At 37.9% G+C, this 21,505-nt stretch overlaps 2 long non-coding RNA genes across 3 annotated transcripts; one reads left to right on the plus strand and one right to left on the minus strand.

The window, feature by feature from the left end:
• Positions 1–731: 731 nt before the first annotated feature.
• On the minus strand, positions 732–18,147 carry LOC103136851 (uncharacterized). Its single transcript, XR_001661854.1, has 3 exons — positions 17,897–18,147; positions 1,391–1,477; positions 732–1,289 (listed from the first exon to the last, which is right to left on the minus strand). It is a non-coding gene; the product is annotated as an uncharacterized LOC103136851 (long non-coding RNA).
• On the plus strand, positions 16,582–20,200 carry LOC107836002 (uncharacterized). Of its 2 annotated transcripts, XR_001661853.1 has the most exons (4): positions 16,582–16,829; positions 17,635–17,704; positions 18,538–18,658; positions 18,766–20,200. It is a non-coding gene; the product is annotated as an uncharacterized LOC107836002 (long non-coding RNA). The 2 variants fall into 2 exon arrangements; XR_001661852.1 differs by having other exon boundaries at positions 16,582–17,704.
• Positions 20,201–21,505: the final 1,305 nt, after the last annotated feature.

The raw sequence follows: 21,505 nt of genomic DNA on the forward strand, positions 1-21,505 counted from the left end.
ATGAGTTTTTTGTTTTTTTTTCTTCTTCGCTACCTTTAAAAAGGCTTGAGATGCAGCGTGTCAGGTCGGAGTTGCATGATATATGATTACCGTAGCTCGTTTGTGTGACAGCCTGTATGTTTGGCCCCAGGTAATGAGTATATTTACACATATGTCATTTTGCATTCTTTCGTCCTTTGGGAAAAGCAGTCCAACAGTATTCAGACTAAAGAACAGAGTTGTAGAAGTGCTTCCCAACCTGTATCCTCAGGATTCAGATGAATCCGATGCCTCTGATATGCAGTGAAGGACCTTAACTGTTGGTCATTATGTTCTTCAGAGGCCTGACAATAACAACTCAACTTAGATCTGATCTTAAAGCGCATGCACTACTGCGCCTTTCCATCCTTTCTTCGTTTTTCAGGACAGCATCCCAGATCAGAGAAACACTGCGCTACAGGAAATTCAACGTAGAGAATTTTGTTTAGATATTTTGAGCCTAAACAAAACTGTTTACAAGACTTTCAAAAGCACATTTCATCAGGGCTCTTTTGGGGGCATGAGAAAAAGTTATTTCAGTCATGTCAAAGTCAGACAATAATACTTCTGCCTGAAGCATCTGTGCACTCATTGGTCAGCAGCTCATCTCCCATCTGGCCCCTATATGGCTGCCTGCAGCTCCTCTTCACCTGAGAAACCAAGCTCAACTCCTCAAACTGTAGGTGGGAAAAGATGAGACAACAGACAGGGAGTGTTCTCAAAGTGCCTGAGCAGTTTACTTTCACAAACTTTAGTGTTTCTGGGAACGTCACACAGAGGAGACCCCATGGCAAAGCCAGAACTCATTGGAGGTACTACATATCTGTTTCAGCCTGGGAACATCCTTGGACCCCTCGCAGAATGAGCTGCAGACTGTTGCTGTAGAAAGTGATTTCTAGGTTTCCCGTTCAGATCCATGATCTGTGTTATAGGTCTTGAAAAGGTGAAAGACTGTGGACATTTAGAAAAAAAGGTCCAGCTATAAAAATCAACAACATTTAGGCAAAAGTATGTAATCCACTTAAATAAAATATTAAACATGTTTTATTCATTTATTTATTCAATTCTTCTTCATATCAACAGTGTGGAATTAAGAGTCTGTGGGAGGATTGCTGTTTCTACTCTTGTACACCTGAATTGACTGGGATTTCTAATCTCTCTGCTACTTGTAAACATTTTTTTTTCTTCTTCTGAATAACTCCTCACAACCTTTGACCCTCACACCTGAAGCCATTCTGCAGACCAGTCACCTCTCCGTCGTAAGTCCAATTCTGTGAAATAAAGGAACAAAATTATGAGTTCTCGGTGGCTATTTGTCACAGGCAGCAACATGGTGTCAGATGGTATATCCAAGAGTGAACTTTGATTTTACCATTTGGAAACAGTGCAGGGGTGTTGGGTCAATATATAGCAAGTGGCAGATTTTATCCTCAGGGTGTTTCCATCTCCGCTCCCTCTGCTGGGGATGATATTATATGCTGTAATTCAGCTGCAGGAATAATTGACCTGTCAACGGGTTCGGGCCACCGGTCCCATCACTTGGCTGCAGCGACCCTGTTTCTGTAGATTGATACATCCTGTTTCCCCCTCAGAGGTCTAATAGTGTTTTAGCCAATCTACACTTACAGAATGATGAGCTGCTGCTAAACTAGTCCTCAACACAGAACTCATAAAAAAAAAAAATAAAAAAATAAAAAAAAACAGGAGGGGATGCTGAACGCAGCCCACCTTCCCCTTGTTCAGGTTTTCTTTCAGGCTGATGCTCATATTCAGGACGTGGAGCAGCAGACTGTTACTAAGTCATCCAAAATCTAAACTCACCTGACAACTGAGGGTCGGAAAATGTCTGAAATGGATGATGCCTGGGAACAATTTCCTTATCATATTAGTGCTTTCCTTTTAACCCTCTAGAAGGATCTTGATCAAAACTTAGAAAAGAATAGCAACACAAGAAGTAAGTTTATATATAGCTGTATTATATATTTTTTTCAATTACAACAGATATATTTTCCTCACAGTTTTAAGCCTTAGTTACTGTAAATTTGTAGGCTGTTTTTTTTTTTTTTTTCCTATTCGACAAAGCAGGAGCACATTTCTAACAAAGATGATTGTTAGAAATAATCGTTTTAACAAAAGATGATTTTTTTTTTGTTAGACAGAACAAAAGACATAAATGTCTTTTTTTATGTCATTTATAAAAAAGACATTTATAAATTTCTTTTTTCCTACTGTAAAAATCTAACATTTTAGCAAGGCTGTGATGTTTGGCTGTGGAAATGTTTTGGTGTATCCCAGCTGCCACTGAGCCAAGGTAAGTGGATAAGGTTAACACAAGGGTTCTTTTCTGTTACTCCTTTGCCCAAGTGGTTCTTTCAATTATTGACGAATGAGGGTTCTTGATGCAGTGCCATCTAAAGGGATTAGAAATCATGGGTGTCCATCTTAGGCGTGCTCTGAAATTCCTCCCGGTTGCTTGAATGATTTTATGATATTCTCCACGGTAGAGGGAGAAATATGCAAATTCCTTCCAATTTTGCTTTGAAGAACTTTGTTTTCCATCAGTCTTTTAAAATTCTCACACATATATGTTGTCAAATGTGACATAATCTAAACAGCTTGGACCATCAGAGAAACTAACTCTCCACAGTGAAGCCTTTCTTTACATCTCCACAGAGAGGGCACCAAACAAGGCAGAATCCTGTTCAAAATAAACACTACTATACTTGACTGAATATTACTCACATGGCCAAGCCAAGGGCATTTTGAGAACAGACAAGAAAAAGATTGAGCAATACAGAGGCAGGAAGTATTTATTTATTTATTTTTCTTTAAGTAGCCAAGGTAAGACTGTCAAATTTGAGAACACCATACTAACTGCCCAGAGAGGTTGCAGCATCTTGCTGTGGGGCAGCTGCGTTCAATGAAGAGAATGGAACAAACAAGAAAAACTCTTTCTAAATCTTCCTTTTTCAGCTAAAGGGTAAATTCACACCTTCCAATCCGGTTGACCGAACAAAGAGTTGTAAATCAGTAATGTGTATCAGATCATGAGCAGAGAAAAAGAACAACACTGTTGTTCGTTTGAACAAAATCATCTTTTGTTAAAACGATTATTTCTAACAATCATCTTTGTTAGAAATGTGCTCCTGCTTTGATTGTTTAAAAAAAAAAAAAAAAAAAAAAACTGTGCAGTGTTATCTGCAGCTTTCCCTATCTTGCACATTTATCGATCAGGTAATACGAGAAAACACTGCAAAGGTAATGCTTTGGAAAATAACTAGTTTTCTTCCTAAGCAGACCAATGATTGGATATTCCAATCTGTGTAAAATAGTTTGAACTGATGAACATAGAACCTTCTAGCATCTGGAGATTGTTGGATGAACCAGACTTGTGCAGCGCCACAATTCAAGTAAACTCAAGTAAGATTTATCATCCCTAAGGGGCAACTTGTTGTGCACCTTGCTGATGTTTTGGCTGATTTTTTTATTTATTTATTTTTATTGTGTCCAATAATAAAGTGCCCCCTTGTTTTCCACACATGGCCTTAATCCACAGGTGTGCCTCTGAGTGTCAGTTAACCTATGAGAAATTTCCAAAGCCATAACATCATCTTGGTGTTACCTCGTAGTTGAAAAAGTTAGTAATCATTCTATCTTTTTTTATTCAATAGAAGCTAATCATTATAAGTTCCATTTTTGGAAACTTTAATATTCAAATGTCTGACATATTATACTTCTCAGTGTTGTGGTATTTTGCAAATTGAACTAATTTTGGTCAATCTGACATTAAACAATAAAAGTTGGGCTTTTCTTCAGACAGTGAGGAAAGTGTATGCATCTTTTCTTGGAGTATGCTAATTTATGGTTTCAACTGGATTTCATTAAATAGTTTTAGTTCTGCTTGAGGACTAAACACTAGAAAATCCACATGAAATCTTGAGTTCTTCACCCAATTGTTTCTAAAAATATTGCAGTTAAATGTGGTATGATTAAAAAAAACTAACTTTCAGATAAATCACTAAAAAGCTTCTTATAGTAACTATGGTAACATCAATTCAACATTTTAAGCCGAAAGGTGACAGGTTTTTTTTTAATTAGTGTGACACAACTATATCTTGTACATCTGATTACTTTCAGTACTCAAATAATTGTAGTCAAATGTGTAATGTTTAATGTAAATTATACATCTGATAATCTAATTACGACATTATTAGGAAGGCTTCTCCGGGGAACATGTTTTTCGCAATCATGGGAATCTCAGTCTTTCTCAGTGAAGCCAGCCTTCTTCCTGTCCTTCCATCTTGTTACGGAACAGCAAAACCAACTGTGACTAACGAAGGAAACTTTTCACCTGAGTGCCGAGGATCAGCCATGTAGAGCGGGATATCACCAAGACAAACAAGATGGAGAATGTTGCTCCAGCTGCTGCGTGACAGGCATGACCGAGAATGCAGAAGATCCAGATTTTACCTTTGACAAAGACACCCTGCTCCCATTTGTTTTCTCTGCATCAACGAATGGATTTAATTTGTGAGACAATATTAAGAAAAGTTTGTGGGAAAAGTTGTCAGACTCTGAAGTGCCGGTGGGGTTCTTCCTTTACCTATACACTTTAGTTGTTTCTTTCTTTAAGCTGTCAGTCAGAGAAGAGCTGGAGGTCTTTTTCTTTGATTTGTATCCAACTCAAACAACATCTCTCCATGCAACCAAGTGCGTCTCGTGGGAAACGAGCGCCCTCCTGGCCCATGAAAAAGCAGCCTGAATCAACATTCACAGGACACATGGAATCAGATTCCAGGCGCTCCATACTCCCTGTCTGACTCCCCTGCAGGTGTTTACATCCAGGCTGCAGATTAAAGTTGTACTGAGTTGTTTTTGTTTTTTTGTTTTTTTCACCCCCAAACTCTATACATCACCGTACACATCAGCAGATTGTCACTGGTGTGCTTTTTTTTTTTTTTAATATAGCTATTCTAACATTGTTTTTGCACAAGAGAAAATCCCAAACAAGATGTGTAAATAAAGTGTAATTAGATTTTTGAACTATTGGGTTGATATTAGCAGACATCAGGTTTTTCTAGACCCTACTTTGCAATAATACAAACAGCTACAAGAGATTCTTCTCATAGTTGTTTGTACTGTCTCTGAAGTACCTTGGATAAATATGAGTGATAATATTTATCTTCCCTTTGGGATCAATAAAGTATTTTCGGGTTGAATTTGAATTGAATTGAGCTGAATTGTGCCACTCGGCTCGTCACAATCTCATCACGAGTCATTGTGCAGAAGACAAGACCAATCTAGCCAATTGATCAGGAAATCAGATTTCTGTACTGTACTGCTGTAAACATGGACCCACTGTTTGCCAGAACAATATGCCAGTGAATGATGAGCTGTGTCACTGATAGCAGTGGCGCTGATAAATAACAAACTGCAAAACAATCTCCTCACAGTCACAGCATAGAGTGAGAAAAACAACCTTCAAATCGTCATGAAAAGTTTCTGAGCAGAAATTAGACTTCAGAGAGAAACATTATAATTAACTAAATACTCCAAGGCCATAAAAATCCATTCTCAGCCTCAGCAAAAATAATTGCACTATTATTTTCAGCCATAATTAAGTAGCTAAGGCTTCTTACAAGTGTAAAAAATTTAATCCGTTTTCTAAATCCTATATAATTTAATGTGGGAGAAATCAAATAAATAAGTGGCTCTGGCTCTTCTGTGACAGCGGTTGATATGGGTGATTAGGTGAGCAGGGCGTGAAGAAGCCCATTAGGATTGTATGGTGTCATCACAGCAGCTCCGGGGTGGCGTCCCTAATCCACTCCTCGACCCACAAACGCTCGCCACTTTCCCTCCAACGGCTGCAGCGGCGGCGGTGGCGGCGGCACCGCAAAGACGAGCGGCCGCTGATTGATTCTTATCCCGCTAAGAAGACGGGAGGCAGATAAATGCCGAGGTAATGAGAGGCAATTATGAGGCATGAAAAGCTTTATTATGGAGTAAAAGTGTCCTCGTGTCGCCTATGTTACAGCAAGAGCTGAAAAGCGGAGAGTTTTCAGGATAATCAGGTCCACGTTGAACAGGTCAGGTCCCGTAAATCTATTTACTTTTAAAACGCTCAGCTGCATCAAACACGAGATACACAAACACGTGGGAAGCTTCACATGACATAAATGTGTTGTGTGTTTCAGGTAGGGACAGTTCAACCAGTTCTCCAGTGAGCGACCACATTTTCTGGATACGTTGGGTCTCAACATATGAAATAAGAAGCTCAAAAAAAAGTTTTGATGGCAAAAAATGGTGACAGAAAAATTTTAGTGTTAGACTGTAGATCAGTGGTTCTCGATTCCAGTCCTTGAGGAATGGTGTCCTTTAGTTTCTAGATATATCTCTGCTTCAACACCTGAGCTAATAACAATGAGGTTATTAGAAGGAATCTGGAGAACTTCACTGCAACTGAGGAATGAATTCAGCCTGTGTTGGACAAGGGACACATCTAAAAGGTGCAGGACACCGTCCCTGGAGGCCTGGATTTGGCGACCTCCGTTATAGATGGATCCAAAACTTTGGGGAATTCTTCATAATAATTCACTCTTTAAAAAAACAGCTACAGTGATAGCATAGAAAAACCTAAGGGGACTAATTATAAAAGTTTTATGTCTGAAAAACCCAACATAGCTGTGCAGCATAAATGCAACAAAAACATGGAATAGTTTTATTTTATCTCTGGTTGAGGGTATTTCCAGTTTCTGTAATGTTGACAGGCACAGAAGGAATTTCTTACAAAACTGTTTAATATGGTAAAAGATAAAACCATTTTTTTTTATTTTAGTACTAGACGCTAAAATAATGTTCTCTATGAAAAAACAAAAAACAAACAAAAAAAAAAAAAAACTGGCTCAACATTTTCTTTCTATAGACGATTTTGTCCAAAGAGGAAAACCTCTCTCCTGTTTGGGTTTAAAGGTTTTCTGATTGTTATATTTTTTTAGTGTTGAAGCCTCACGCTAACATAATTAAAAAAAAATAATAATAAAAATCTAACAGAGATAATGAGATGTCAAAAACAAATGAAACCATCTTTCTTTTGACATCTCAGCAGATCAGATTCTGTTACTTGTGATCCTGTTTCCTTATTTATACCTTGGACCATGAGTCCACAAATTATTGCCTGGCATTATAACCTATAGTAGACTACTGTGTTAAATTACGTGCATGAAAAATTTGCTTGGATCTGATTGATTCAAGAAACCTTTTCATCTGTGTGCAGTTATGCAAAGCATATCAAGACCTTAAGATTCTGATTGATGTGATCTTGCATTAGTTAAAGATCTATGTATTTTGTCAGCAATTAATCAAACAAGCAACATGGATTTGTACAACTATTTTTTTTTTTTTTTAAATACAGTGGGCATTTTCATGAGAACTCAAGAGTCTAAGCTGATTTTAATGTTTATTGTTTTAGAAGCAATAGCAGTTTTTTTCCTTCCTCCAGGTTCTTAACATGAAGGTGGGAAAGCACACATTTTAGTTGGTGCACGCATTTTTAATATTCACGCAACCAGCCACTACTAAACTGAAATTCTTAACCTACGTGATCCACAAGAAAATCTGACTTAAAATGTACTTTCCACAGTGAACAAATAAGAATATAGCTGGGCTTTACTGCTGTGCTGCCATACTCCAATGACATAAATCAGTCTGAGACCCGGAAAGGGAGGTAAGGGCATCATATGACACATGATAGATGTCTAAACTTATAAATCCAGAGATGAGTGAGAAACTCACCCTCCACCGTTTGCATGTTTGATTTGTGAGGGCCAGTAAAAGCAAACATCCACCATGAGATATTAAATGTTAAGAGAAGAAGAAGCAGACACAGCAAAATCCTGTAAACGGTGGGCCTGGTCTACTTCCTAGGGGGAAAATAATCAAGAGCACCATGTTATAGGCATGAACGCTAAGTCACCAGTATGTTTTGTAGAAAGCTCTCTATAAGAAGGACATAATGCAAAGTTAATGGCAGCATGTAACTACAAACGTGGTGAGTAAGTCCATACTAGATGTTTGGAACATGAAGTGGTTTGATTAAAGCCATTCTTTCTGGTTCAGTAAGTTATCCCTCCTCGGGTTTGAATGGCAGCACTGATTAATGTATTCATCTCCTGAGAGTAGTTTCCTTCTTGAAATGCTGGGATAAATCTGTGAGTTGGACTGCCTGCAGTCAAGTCGTTGGAATGTACATAATCAGTTTCTTACTGTTGTCCTGTTCCCTTAGGATTTCAACCCCTTGAGTTCTTCATATGAAAAAAAAAAAAAACTAAAATAAAGTCATAAAAAGAATTCTTAACATGAGCTCGTCAAAACGGCGCCAGAAACCTTAAAAGCACTTTTGATCAGACAGTTAAAAGTTTGATCAGAAGTGTGCGTCGTCAGATCAGCCGGAGATGAGAGAATAACGAAATGTTTTGATCCGGTAAATTGAATAAAGGTGGATAATACATAAAGGCACTGTTATTGCATAAAGAATGAAAGAGAAATCTAAATATCTCTTCCGAACTCAGAAACTCAGAATGTTTCTTTTTCTGCTGCCTCTTCCAGGTGTAACCCTGGAATGTGACTAAATGGATTAATGTGGCTCTCTCTTTGAGGTACAACACATCTTTGAGAAGACAGAAGGAGCTGAAACGGGGACTTTAATTGGCACATCCAACTGTTTTTGTTCTGGATATGCAGTCAAGCTTGATGGAGTAGAAACTGCCTGACATGATGATCCGTTGATGTAAGCCGGCAGCAGTCGGACTGGGAGCTAGGTCCATTACTGCTCCAGCTTTCTCCGCTCAGTATGGAGACAAACCGCTGCTGTCAGCTGAAAAACCAAAAGACAAAAAAAGGAAAGAAAGAGGAGGAAAAAAAAAAAAACTCAACGATATCAATCTCTGCAACCCTCACTGAGTTTATGGTCTTCACTCCTCGTAGATAAAGCTTTTAATGGTCTCACTGTGCAGCCCGCATCTGAAAAAGATGTTTGGTCAGCAACGACTCATCTTCAACTCACCGCTGGCTAAAGCCACATTTAACATCAATGAAGCATTTGTTTCTATGCTCCTTTAACTTCTCTTAGAGACATAAGTTCCAGTCGTTGGCAGTCAAAGGTCTCATCCCTCTGGGATAAACGCATCTTTTCAACGAAAAGATGCATTTAAAAAACAATAATATATTTTTTTCCTTTGTGACTTTTCTGATTTCAGAAGGCAAATAAAGGATAAACAGTTAAGAGCTTCTGTTTAAATACAGAAGAAAAGATAAATGGCTGCAGATAATCAGAGGATGGCCATCACATTTAGTCATAACTACTAGAAAGAGTGTGCATAAACATCAGACTAGAACATTTTTCCCCCTGCAATAACCCAGGAAAAGACTTCTTACAGAATATGTTCATGGGCTTTATTCCCAAAGCAATCTTCTCTTGGGAGCTCAGGCAGAACCTCAAAACTGAGACATATAAGCAGAAATCGAACTGGAATCAGAAATATGACTTTGATCTTTGTAATAAAAAACTGTTTAGCGATACCAGACACTCAAGACATCAGTGTAGACATGGGACATATCAAAGCGACTACTGAAGAAGCCTTTTGGAGTTTAGCTGTACACTACTGAATAGAAGCAAAGCAGAGCACAAAAAGGGTGTTTCTCTTTGTTGTTTCATACATACTTTTAAGAAGAGGTGAAGTGTCAAGTGGCATAGTAAAATTTATTTTATGTTATGTTTGATACAGCATTTTTATAAGAACTGAAGGTAAAATAGTTACTTGACTGCTATAGATTGGCACTATACACAATACTGCCCCTTTAGTTACTTAACATACTTGTTACATTGTATATATTGTTAGATTTTAAAACTATAAAACCAAACCATTTAACATTTTTTTATTAATTATGATACAGCAATCTATTATTTCTCAAAGCAGATCATTTTAATACATAGTGTTCCTATATAAAATAGCTTTAATAATGGATTTGCAGTGGCCTCCATAGATGTGCCGTCTGCAATTGCAGGGCTATGAAATACTTGGGTTCTTGACTTCAAATGAAGAAACTGCTGATGGATGGAGACATATTACACAATGAGAACAACTCCAAAAGTCTGCAGTCAGACCATAAAGTCAACCAAATGTGTTGTTTGTGAGCATAAAGCTTCTTTGGAAAGAAGATTTTTGCTTCCTCCTTTTAGAATATATTTTTTCTGTTTGAGATTCAGCAGAGAAGAAAAAAAAAAAAAAACCTTCAAGTCTAGATAAAACATTTTTCCTGACAAAAATTGTTGGTTGAAAAAAGTCTAATTTATTCAACATTCTACTTTAATCATCACATTGGGTGTCGACAACCGTTAAAGTTTTAAAAACTTTGTGTTTTCTCTAAGGAAAGAGACACGAGTCGGCTGATTCCACTTCACATCAGGCCGATGGTACAAGTCAGGCAAGAACCAGTCCCAGGCCGGAAAAGGCCCCGATTTAACATTTAGATCTTAGTTACATTAGTCAGACGATGTCAAATGAGATAAACATATTCTGTTAGTTTCACAGTTATTTCCTGCCCTAAATAAATTCATACATAGCACAGTCCACGGTATGACATAAGTGGTGGGTGTTCTACATGGATACTCTACTGATACACTTAATTATCATTATATGGGCACTGTTCAGAACAATATGCATTGGGGGAGCCATCTTCTCTCTTTGCCTAGTGGTGTGTGGGGGCAGAGACAGATAACCCGGACAGTTATTTGCTGAAGTCCTGTCCGGTCTGACCCAAATAGTCGTATTTATCTAAATCATTGAGTCATAGCTGATTTTCCACATATACCTATCCTCCTTAAAATGACGCTTAAAGAACTGTTCGTACAAAGGTATCAGGGCCGCCCTTCTCTAAGACTTCTTTTTTTTTATCTTAACAGCTTACAGCTCAACATTGTCTTGCTGCTAAGTCCTTTCTCTCTGTGATGCTGCACCTTCTACACGCTCAGATAATTACTGTATCCTCATAACAGTCTGGAAATAAAACAAATGTTTGCTCCCTTTCAAACCAAATCATTTCAGTGGCACATAAACAGCAGTTCAATAACAGCATTGAGACAGTGACTGATCCCTAAATGAAATAAATAACGGTCAAATCGTTGTGAGATTTGTGGGCCATGCCAACAGGAACAATGATCAGGCATTCAGTCATGTGAAAGTTGATCCAAATGTAGTTATTACTCAGTTAAAACTCAAACAGCAAAAACCAGGACAGGAACAGGTAAATACAAGCAGCATGGAAACATAATTAACACAATGAGCAGATGTGCTGTTCACATATTCAGGACAGGCGTGAGATAAAGACAAAGGGTGAAGACAGAAAAAACAAATATGAGCCTTCTGAGTGGAAATATGTAAATCCCAGCAAACTGCATTCTGTGTTCTTTTTACAGATAAAAATGTGTGGTCTTTCTGTAAAAAAAAAACAAAAAAAAAACAGTGAATTTCAATGTAAAATCAGTTTGGCTTCAGGGTTTTTGTGATATTTCTCTTTTTAGCCCATGAACAGCCTGAGGCAGAAATCACAAGCTAATTTTAGTAAGATGTACATTTGAGCTAAACAGCATTAGAAAACATATTAAAAACTGATAAAAAAAAATAAATAAAAACAACAGTTAAAAAGAGTTGGGACCGTAAAGGCAAATGTTGTAAATTAAGGCAGTTTAAAACCCACATTTTGTCAACCTCTGCTCATTAATTACTCCACTGCCAAGATGAGAAAGAAGTTCTTTGTTCCCACAGCAGAAACCACAGTTTGTGTCCTGCAGCTGAAAAACACTGGGTGTAAACTAATTTAGCTAGTTTCTCTCTCTCTCTGTGGTTAAACTTTTCTGTGATGCTCTTTGAAAATTCGCTCTGGCTTGAACTTTGCAAATAAACTTAAAAATCTCATATCCTACTTTTTTCCTTTTCCTGGAATGAGAAGCCATTTTCTCCCCATGTGTTTGGGAAATGATACAAGCAAAAATGATCGGGTGTCAGAAAACTGATTCAACAGAGGAAGAACAACAACTGAGCCTTTCACTGGGAACAAAAGGGAGAGAAATTGAGAGATGCAGCTGGGTGTTTTTGCTTCATTTTTTTTTCCCTTTTTTGTTTTTCTGCTTTATATGTTTTCATCTTCTGCTTATCCAGACTCAAGGTGATAAACACGGGAATAAAAACCTGGCTTTGTATATTTTCATATCCTGTTTTGAAGCGACGGAGCGCCTTTTCAGTGAGCGCTCGCAGAGCAGAGACAAGGGCACATCACACAATAATCAAGCTGCTGAGAGTTGATGTGACATCACACTAATGGCTAAAAAGCATCCGCCATTGAAAACTGGAATTTTAATAAGCTCCTAGTAGAGTTTGAAATGAAAAAAGGTGAGAACTTTTCAAGGTTCCTCTAATTTCAGATGGGTGGCTTGATCGTCAAACTGCAAATTAAAGAGGTAATTAAAAGCAGTGGATAAAAAGTTAGCTCTGATGCTGTCAAAGACAAGCAACCCTGAGGATCTGTGACTAAGCAACACAGAAATAGTCAATTATACACAGACCTTTGCATCTGTCTTACCTGTCATGTTGGTTTCTGGACAACATGACAGAACAGTTTTAGTTCTGAAATAAGATGAAAGCAAACTCCTTATAATACTTCTATGGAAGCACCTGCGCCAATTGTTTCCACTTCCAGTCCTCACTGAATGTGCATGATCTTTGCTCTCTCCAAAACTCTAAGATCGTATTCTACATCTGTAGCACCTTTTTACATCTCTGCACTCAGCTACTGCCAGTGAGGTTAGAGGTTCCCCAATCTGTCAGAGATCAGAACTGGGTTGAATCACTGATTGCCAGGTCAAATACTGCAACAAATCATTCAGAATGTATTGTCGTATTTATTAAATCAATCACAACTAAGCACTCTCGATATGTTTGGCACCGACAAGTCAAGTCACAGTGTGTAATTTGATACTTTTTTTTTTTAATTTACAAGTTTACAGTCATAAGCTTCGATGCATGAATATAAATATTTCACAAATACTTTTTTACAATCTGCAACACAGGATCTTTTATCATATATAATTGGTTAAAGGTTAACTACCATTACAAACATTTTAGAAGATATTTAACATCCCAGCTGCATCTTTCAAATGATACAGAAATAAATTATCCCTTTGTTGTCTTGCAAATACTTACAGAAGCATGGCAAAAAGTATCTAAGGATAGATTTTTAGAGGATTCCTTTTTCACAAGAAATACAACAGCTGAAGACCATATATTGAATATGTCTGTGTTTGGTGGGCGCTAAAGCACCAGCTCGAGCTGCAGTCCATGTCTGGCTCTTGATCGGATTCTAAAAGCCTCATCTGTAGCTTGCTCACCTTCAACTACAACACATTTTCCTCTTAATCAACTTTAGTTTAGATACGGCACATTCAGAACATTATTTTTCTGTGTAATCAATTTATATCTTAAAACGAGTTTCACTTTTTCAGGCGAAATAGGCCAACTTATCAACGGTGGTCTCATTTATCGAGCACCTGTACAACACATTTTAAGAATCAGATTTTACTGCAATGCTGCATGGACACCGTTTAGATAAATGAACAGATTTCACTTGCGGGGGAGACGACTCAATGAACAACTCTAAGAGAGAGAACACACCTAAATCTGTTAATGATGCATGCAGCAAAATTCTCCACTTTCTATGCTGTTCGCGTCTTTCCATTAGGACTCCACCCATGCTACTGTCAAGCAATCTCAACCAGGTGAACGTAGTTGCCAGGAGTCATTTTGAAAATGCCCCTTGGTAACAGAACATATTAACAAAAGATGGAGAGACAGACAGTTCATTTCCCAGCACCCAGCTGAGCAGCAGCCGTTTGGTCTTCCAGCTCCCCTCACATCATTTTATGGCATTCGACTCGACAGGGAGCAGAAAGCCTTAGAGCTAAACTGTACCTACTGCTGGATGAATTTCCAGCTCTGATAATATTACATTTCCTTTGTGCAGAGAAGGAAATCAGTATTCTAACCCAAAGCAAAAATATGATTAATTGCTCCCTTCTCAAGCCCAGGCGCAAGGGTAATAAGCTCGACAGGAGGAGTTACTCTTTTCATGCAATTCAGCGTAGCTCGTGTATGTGCAAATACAGGTTTTTAATGCATGCACTACTTAGAAATATCCACAGAAAATTGAATTTGGATAGTTACACGTGTGAGTACCACACTCGCATCAGATGAGTCTAAATGAGAGCAGAGAGAGAGAAAGGAAAGTCTGCACCTCTTTGATACTCCGAACAAATAGCAGGACTGAAAGCTCCCGTTTTCTCTCTTGCTTTTAATGCGCCGTCTCAAATGCCAAAGCCGTGGAATCTTTTCATTAGTTCCTGGCTCAGACACTCGCTAAAATAAATGCTCCCTTTTCATTGTAAAGGCTGTTAAATATTACAGAGATTTCCAGGTGTTTTCACAGATGGAAGGAAGAGCAGTGCGGAGAGATGCTGTAAAAAAAAAAAAATGCTGAGGCAGAGAGGTAGAACAGTGTAGCGTTTTTTGTTTTTTTTTAAATCGTGTTTTCAGAAAATAGTCAGCATATCATTGAGCTGGGCTGTCAGTTTGTTCAGTGCTGATGATGAGCCTCAAGGACCCCCGAAGTGAGATTACACTGAACATAATTGTTGCTACTGTGATTTCTAAGAAGCATCATCTACAGTATACATGCTGTGAGTCGTAGTGTCAGGTGCGACACACGATTCACTGCAGGTGAAGAAATTCTAACTTCTTCTAGCAGCAATTCCAGGCCAGGAATTTGTTGGAAGTTCCTGTAAAAAGGCATGGTTGGTTTGGGAATTGACTTAAGTAAAACAGGCCAATTCAGTCAGAACTGAAATGAAACAAAAAGTAAACAAGAACCAAAAACCACATTTTATGGGAATGGGTCATGATTATACACAGTAAAATTAATTTTGACCTTATAGTCTAGCATTTTCATTATATCTCATTACTATGAATAATCACATATTACAATAACATTATAACATGACTTAAATTATACCATGTTATAACATTATTTTCCAATTTCCAGTCTTGATTCTTCCATGCACGTCTAAGAAATCATTGAATCTCCTTTGGCAGCCATTCAGGGGTGAACATGCGGTTGTTCAAACAACGCGCAGCCTCAGAGTCCGTGCAGCAGTCCCACAGATTGCATTCCCCTCCCTGTCTTCCCCACTTTGCTTGTGGCAGCATCTACTAGCAAACATCTGGTGGAACTGCGTCTGCTGAGCTTCTCATGTGAGCTACTTCTCAGTCCAGTGCTCCTACGAATGGTTGTAAACAGGAGCAGTGCTGTGATGATGTGATGAAGGGGGAGTGCTGGAAAGAATAGGAGCTTCTTAAAGAGACAGAAGCCACTTTAAAGGTTTCAAATTGTTTTTTTTTTTGTTTTTTTTTTTAACTTATTTTCACAAATATAGTGCAACTGACGGTAGCACAGTTACTTGATTGTGGAAATACGTGCCCAGAAAATACGTGACACCAATCAGTTGTCCAAAAACAAAAAGGTATTTTTTTCCCCAATTTGTCTACATACTGAAAGAACAGTGAATTTAATAAAATCATGTAAGTAAAAACTATAGTTTCTTTGTTCAAGTGACACACTCTATAAACAGTCAGATGCTGGTAAAAAGCTTTTAATGATGTGAAAATAAAAATATCCTAAAGCAGCAGTCTGTGCACGGACAGTGAAGGCCAGTTAACCAAAGAGTATAAAATGGGTGGGCAGGTTTACATCCTGTAATGATTCTCACCATGATAAATAACATCCAGCACATCTAAAGCCCTGACAACGGTGTGCATAATTAATTTAAACTTACCAAATCCAAGGTCAAATCCAAGGTTAAAAAAAAAGTGTGAAAAAAGTCTACTTTTTACACATTTAATGAAAATATATATTTTGTATATAGAAGATTGTTTTTCCATTTATTTAATCTATTAAATTACCAACATATGCATAATGAGACACATTCATTTGGAGTACTTTCTTGCAGACTTAATAGCTGAGCGAAAGTGAGCTTTATTTTTTGTTTGACTGGAACTTATTTTAAATAACTTAATGATTTGTTTTGTGGGATTCACACGCACCAATGTGCAAGTGCCCAAACAAGTGCATTTTTTTCACTTGGAACTTATTCCAAGAAGACATGGTTTTAGATGAAACAGTGAAGAATTATTACAAATTTGACTACGACATAATATTTTTCATACAAAGCCTTTCATTTGGTTGAAAAGAAGGGCTATGTTCGTCTTTCTGTGTACATAGCGATGGTAAAAATGGGCAAACGGTCACTACGGTGAAAAAGCTGCCACAGCTGGTTGTTTAAGGTTTACCAGGTAAACCAGCGAGGACAGGTTTGATGAAAAGAAAGAAAAGCCATATTGGATGAGGAATCATATTTTACTGTTTTGGGTTTGAACCCATATTTTAAACTCTTGCCAATCCACATATTCATAAATTATTTCTTTCTGCTTGTGTGAGAGAGATATGAGCTGGAAGCTTCTGGATATCAGCCATCAAGCCGGCGCTCTTGCAAGGCTGGATTATTCACACATTCGACCTCCAACCCTGAACAACAACAAACAGCTCAGTGCTCGCCGCTCGCTCTGCTTGCTGTTCGGCAGATTGGACGATTACGGGTCGCGACATCAGCGGTTTGGCGCTAACGTTCATCTCGCATCTCCTCTGAGGTCAGAAATAGACTCCATCGTCTCAGTAATTCCTCCCATATAGAGAATATTTGACATTTCCCTCTCACCAACACTCTTTTCTTTTGAAAAATTTTTTTTTATTTTTTTATTACCCTCTGCTGAGTGCAGAGTGACAGTGAAAGTAATACCAGAAAGAAAACAACCACAAGGATAAAGCTGAAGGTTCCTTTGTGTTGGCTGTGAAGGACCCTCTTATCTTTGTTCATACCTAATGAAGGCAGGGCCCTTTGCAACATGACTGGTTTGTTTCATAGAAAAATATTTTCATGAGTTCAGAGAACTTTTCTTCAGATGCTTTGAGTCTTCAGTTTAGTGCACACCGGTAGAAAGAGAACAGTAAAGATTCTCATCAAAATGTCTGACCAAAGTAGACTTGTTCTTCTTTATGACCTGAAACTCCCTAATATCTTCTTGTACATACAATCAGAAGTTTCTAAGCACTCGTCAGCAGCACAAATGCCATATGAACTTGGGGCTTTTTGAACCAATCCTTTTCAGTGTTCATTGATTATACGACATTAAACTGCAAGAATCTGGTGTGGAAGTTCTCTAATTGACACTAGTAATGGGAGCAACCGTTTAGTTCAGTGCACTGAATCCAGGGGTGAGTTGATCATCTGGAGGTTCCTGAACCACTGGTCTGTTCTAAACACAGTGGACCAACACCAGCAGAGAGCAATGTGCCCCAAACCATCACTGACTGTGGAAACTTCACACTGACCAACGTGGATTCTGTGCTTTTCTCTCCATCTTTCTCCTGATATTGGATCCTTGATTTCCAAAGGAAATGCAGAGTTTACTTCTATCTGTGAAGAGGACTCTGAACCTGTCCGGTTCCTTTTCTCTCAGCCCAGGTAAGATGCCTCTGATGTCTCTGGTCCAGCCTGTATTCATCTGTTTGTGGTGGCTCTTCTGCAATGGATGGATTTTGCTTGACAATCTTCTCAAGGTTCTCTCTGTTGCTGGTGCACTTTTTCCAACTACACTTCTTTCTTCCACTCAATTTTCTGTCAATATTCCTGGAAACAGAATGGTATGTGGCTTACCCTCATAGTGAAGGGTGTGGATGACTGGCTTCTGGACATCCATCAAGTCAGCACTCTTCCCTATGATTGACAGGAGGAATTGATGCTTTAATTTTTTTTAAACAATTCAGTACATATTTCTGTTAACAGTTTACTGGTAGCTCTTTCTATTTTGTGTTATTTTCTAAATGTTTACTATCCACCGCTCTGAACGTAACCTAGAAACCAGCATATACATTTACCTGTTAATCTTTGCAAGCTTTACAATATCATGAATTCAAACTTGTATATCAAGTTTGTGTAGAATATATTATATTATGTATATATTATACAGGATGTGTGAAAAGAAAGAGCAACAGTAATAACTTGTGTAATTGTTTGATCCTGGAAAAAGAATGGCTCAAATAAACAATTAAATAAATAAATGACATCTGATTTGAACTAAACTACAGTTCAAAGGCAGAGAAGGAAACAGAATAAAAGTGAAGTATAATGAAGAGTAGATGTTGCAAGATGCTTAGGCTTAAAATCCAAGAAAGAATCAAGATGTATGATGAGGCTGAACTTTTCTGACTTAACAAATTATGCATCTTATATTTATTCATACATATCTAAATGTATGTATCCTTTTTTTTATGTATCTTTGTTGTTGTTCCATTTAGTAATCGTGACTTAATGTCAGGGATTGATCCCGGAGCACAAGTCACCGAAGGTCTTTCGGCAAGCTCTGATGTTGATGATGCTGAGATCTGAAACATATCCAAGCATGCAGGAAGATCCAAAGTAAAGCGAAAGCATAACAGCAGTTCATTCACAAAGTGAGAGAATACAAGCTTTGAGTGTGGGAAGCAGAGGTTAAGCAGGATTTTCCCTCCGTCTGCTCTACACAGCGTGCAGAAACACAAACTCCAACACAACGACGAACAGCAGAGATCAAAGCCTGGAAATGTTTTGCCACCGTCAACCTGGAAGTGCTCCAAGAACATCAAGTGAGGAGCAAGAAGAGATCTGAAGGGAAAGCCCCTCAAAGTGCATCCATCACTCAACGACTATCCAAAAGCAGACAAGCGCATTCTCTGCTGACCCTTTAAAGAATGTGCTGCTATAAGTTCAGAGCTATTTATTCTGCTGAGCAGTTTTATTTGAAAAAAAAAAAGAAACCTCATGTTCAAAGTTTTACTATAGCGCAAAAATATAGGCACCTAGAAAGTGCTCACAGCACTTCATCCTCTCTACATTTTGCTATGTTGTAGCCTTATTTCAAATTGTGTAAAATTAATTCTACACACAAATATGTGAATACTTTCTGGATGCTCTGTAGTTAAAAGAAAAGGTTTAGCATTTAAATGTGCATAACATTAAGTTTTAAGAAATCACCGTGTAGGTGCCAATACTAAATTACAGAATCTTTGTCCAAATATTGGAATCAAATTGCTATGAAAACAAAAAAAACAAAAAAAAAACAAAAAATGGAATAATTTTAGAGTGTGGACTTAAAAATGTGAAACAACTTCTCTCACAGCATAAAACTGTTTACTATATGCAGTGGTAAACACATGAAAATAAGACTGGAAATAGAACAATTGTTGGGTTGGAATGAGATTAAGCAGACACTGTTCAGAAAGTCCCCAACGGAGAAATGTTCATTAGAAACTATTTGGATGTCAGTATTGTAATTTCACCCATTCAGTAAACAAAAAGCGAGAGAACTGTGCTCATTTGTGGTCTGACTGAGGCCTTGGACCTCCAGGATGGCAATCCATCCTCAGTTTTAGCAGCTCCTGACATTTTATTCCAGGTATGTCGTTGCGGTTCACACATAATGATGGAATTGATGAATACTGACGGTAATAATGCTCCCCCACTTTGTGCTCCATTGTGTCTCCATCCACTGCCTCTGTTCGCGGCCTTATCTGCTCGCCACCAGGTTATTAGTTCTTTTGCCATCGCTATGGCAACAAAGCACTGTGCCTGCTTCACCATCATCCATTATGTTTCAGAGCTGAGCAAGAGGAGTGGGGAAGGGGGGGGAGAGTAGTGGATGAGATGTAGCGGAGAGAGGAGGATCAAAGCTGCTCGGTCACTACGGTGACAGACGAGGATGAAACCGACCGCAAGGCCCTTTCTACTCCAAACCGTAGTGGACCCCCTCTGTTTGTGCAGTGTTTAATGGAATAAGACGTGTGTGGAGGTGTCTGTGGGCTTGTGGGGAACACGGCATTACAAAAATATTATGATATGGTCAAACTCTGCTGCTGCTAGAACTTGTTCCTGCCAAAATGTACAAAGAAACAATCAGCTGAAACATTCAGGACACTTAAATGTTGATTTTGTCCAGAGCCACGGGACAAAATTAAACTCCAGGTTTGATCCACATATTAAAATGTAAAGCTGCAGTATGTAACTTTTATTACATAATTATGTTCTTTACATAACTGTTAAAATTATCACTATGTTATCACAGATTCATATGAGACAATCTGGAAAAAAAAAAAAAAAAAAAAAAAAGAGCTCCTCTGTTTTTTCTCTATGGTCAGAAACAGTCACGTTGCAGCATAACCAGGTACAACATTGGATAAACAGTTATCCTTAAACGATAAGTTGTTCCTTTGCCACTGGCACATTTAGCAGCGTGAACGCGATCATGATTGGCAGTCCTAAGACACTCCTCCTCAATATCATTTGTTATTTGTGACCAGGAATGGAGCATTTTTTTCAGATAGCAATAGCACTTGGAGGAGCTTGATCTTTATACAAATTATTTGTCTCACATTGCACTGCGACAGTTTTTAACATATGTAAAAAAAAAACAACATATTTTTGTAAGTTACATACTGCAGCTTTAACTGAGTTGCCATGCAACAGCAAAATTAATTTTGACATCAAACATTCAGTCTGGTATTTTAGAGAGAAATTTCAACTTCCTTTAGAATTTTTTTTTTCAGTATATTACTTTGGCTATGATATTTTTTCTTTGAAAAACAGATCAAATGAAAACACCTAAATGAAAACAAGTAATAGCCTTTAATTATCAATTTGAATAAAGTCATTTCAATCATGTTACTAATTAAGTCATTTATTTTCAATTAGAATGAAATGGCAATAATTAATTTGTACATTAAACTTATCTTGGGGATTAAAAACCATGTTTCACAAAACCTAAATGGCACTTTCTTTTTCTTTAAAGATTTAAAATGGTCTTACATTTATAATATCTTAAAGGTAAAAAAAAAAAAAAACATTTCTCCAAACTGACATTTACATTTCTGGTTTTGGAGTGCAACCGGCTGAGACCGTCTGCAGAAGGTCTGGAGGTGTTTAGTTTTGGCTGTAATGCATAATACAGATTGAATATGTATTAAATATTTATACATAATAGTGCAATAAATCCATATTTATGTCAGGTTTTTGTCTTTATCCATTGATTCAGTTTGTTCTTTCACACCACCAGCGGTTTACTGGAATCTTTATTTCTGACATTTGCCGGTCAGCAGATTCAGTATCCTCAAGCGCGGTGCAACACATGGTAACTTTGCACAGGGGTTAGCTCTGTTGCCTCTCAGCTGGAAGGTCTCTGTTTCAATTTCAGCCTTTCCTCCAGTGCACATGTGCAGTGGGTTTTCAACAATA

Source organism: Poecilia formosa, unplaced genomic scaffold (genome assembly GCF_000485575.1).
Source record: "Poecilia formosa unplaced genomic scaffold, Poecilia_formosa-5.1.2 Scaffold35, whole genome shotgun sequence".
NCBI classification, from domain to species: Eukaryota; Metazoa; Chordata; class Actinopteri; order Cyprinodontiformes; family Poeciliidae; genus Poecilia; species Poecilia formosa.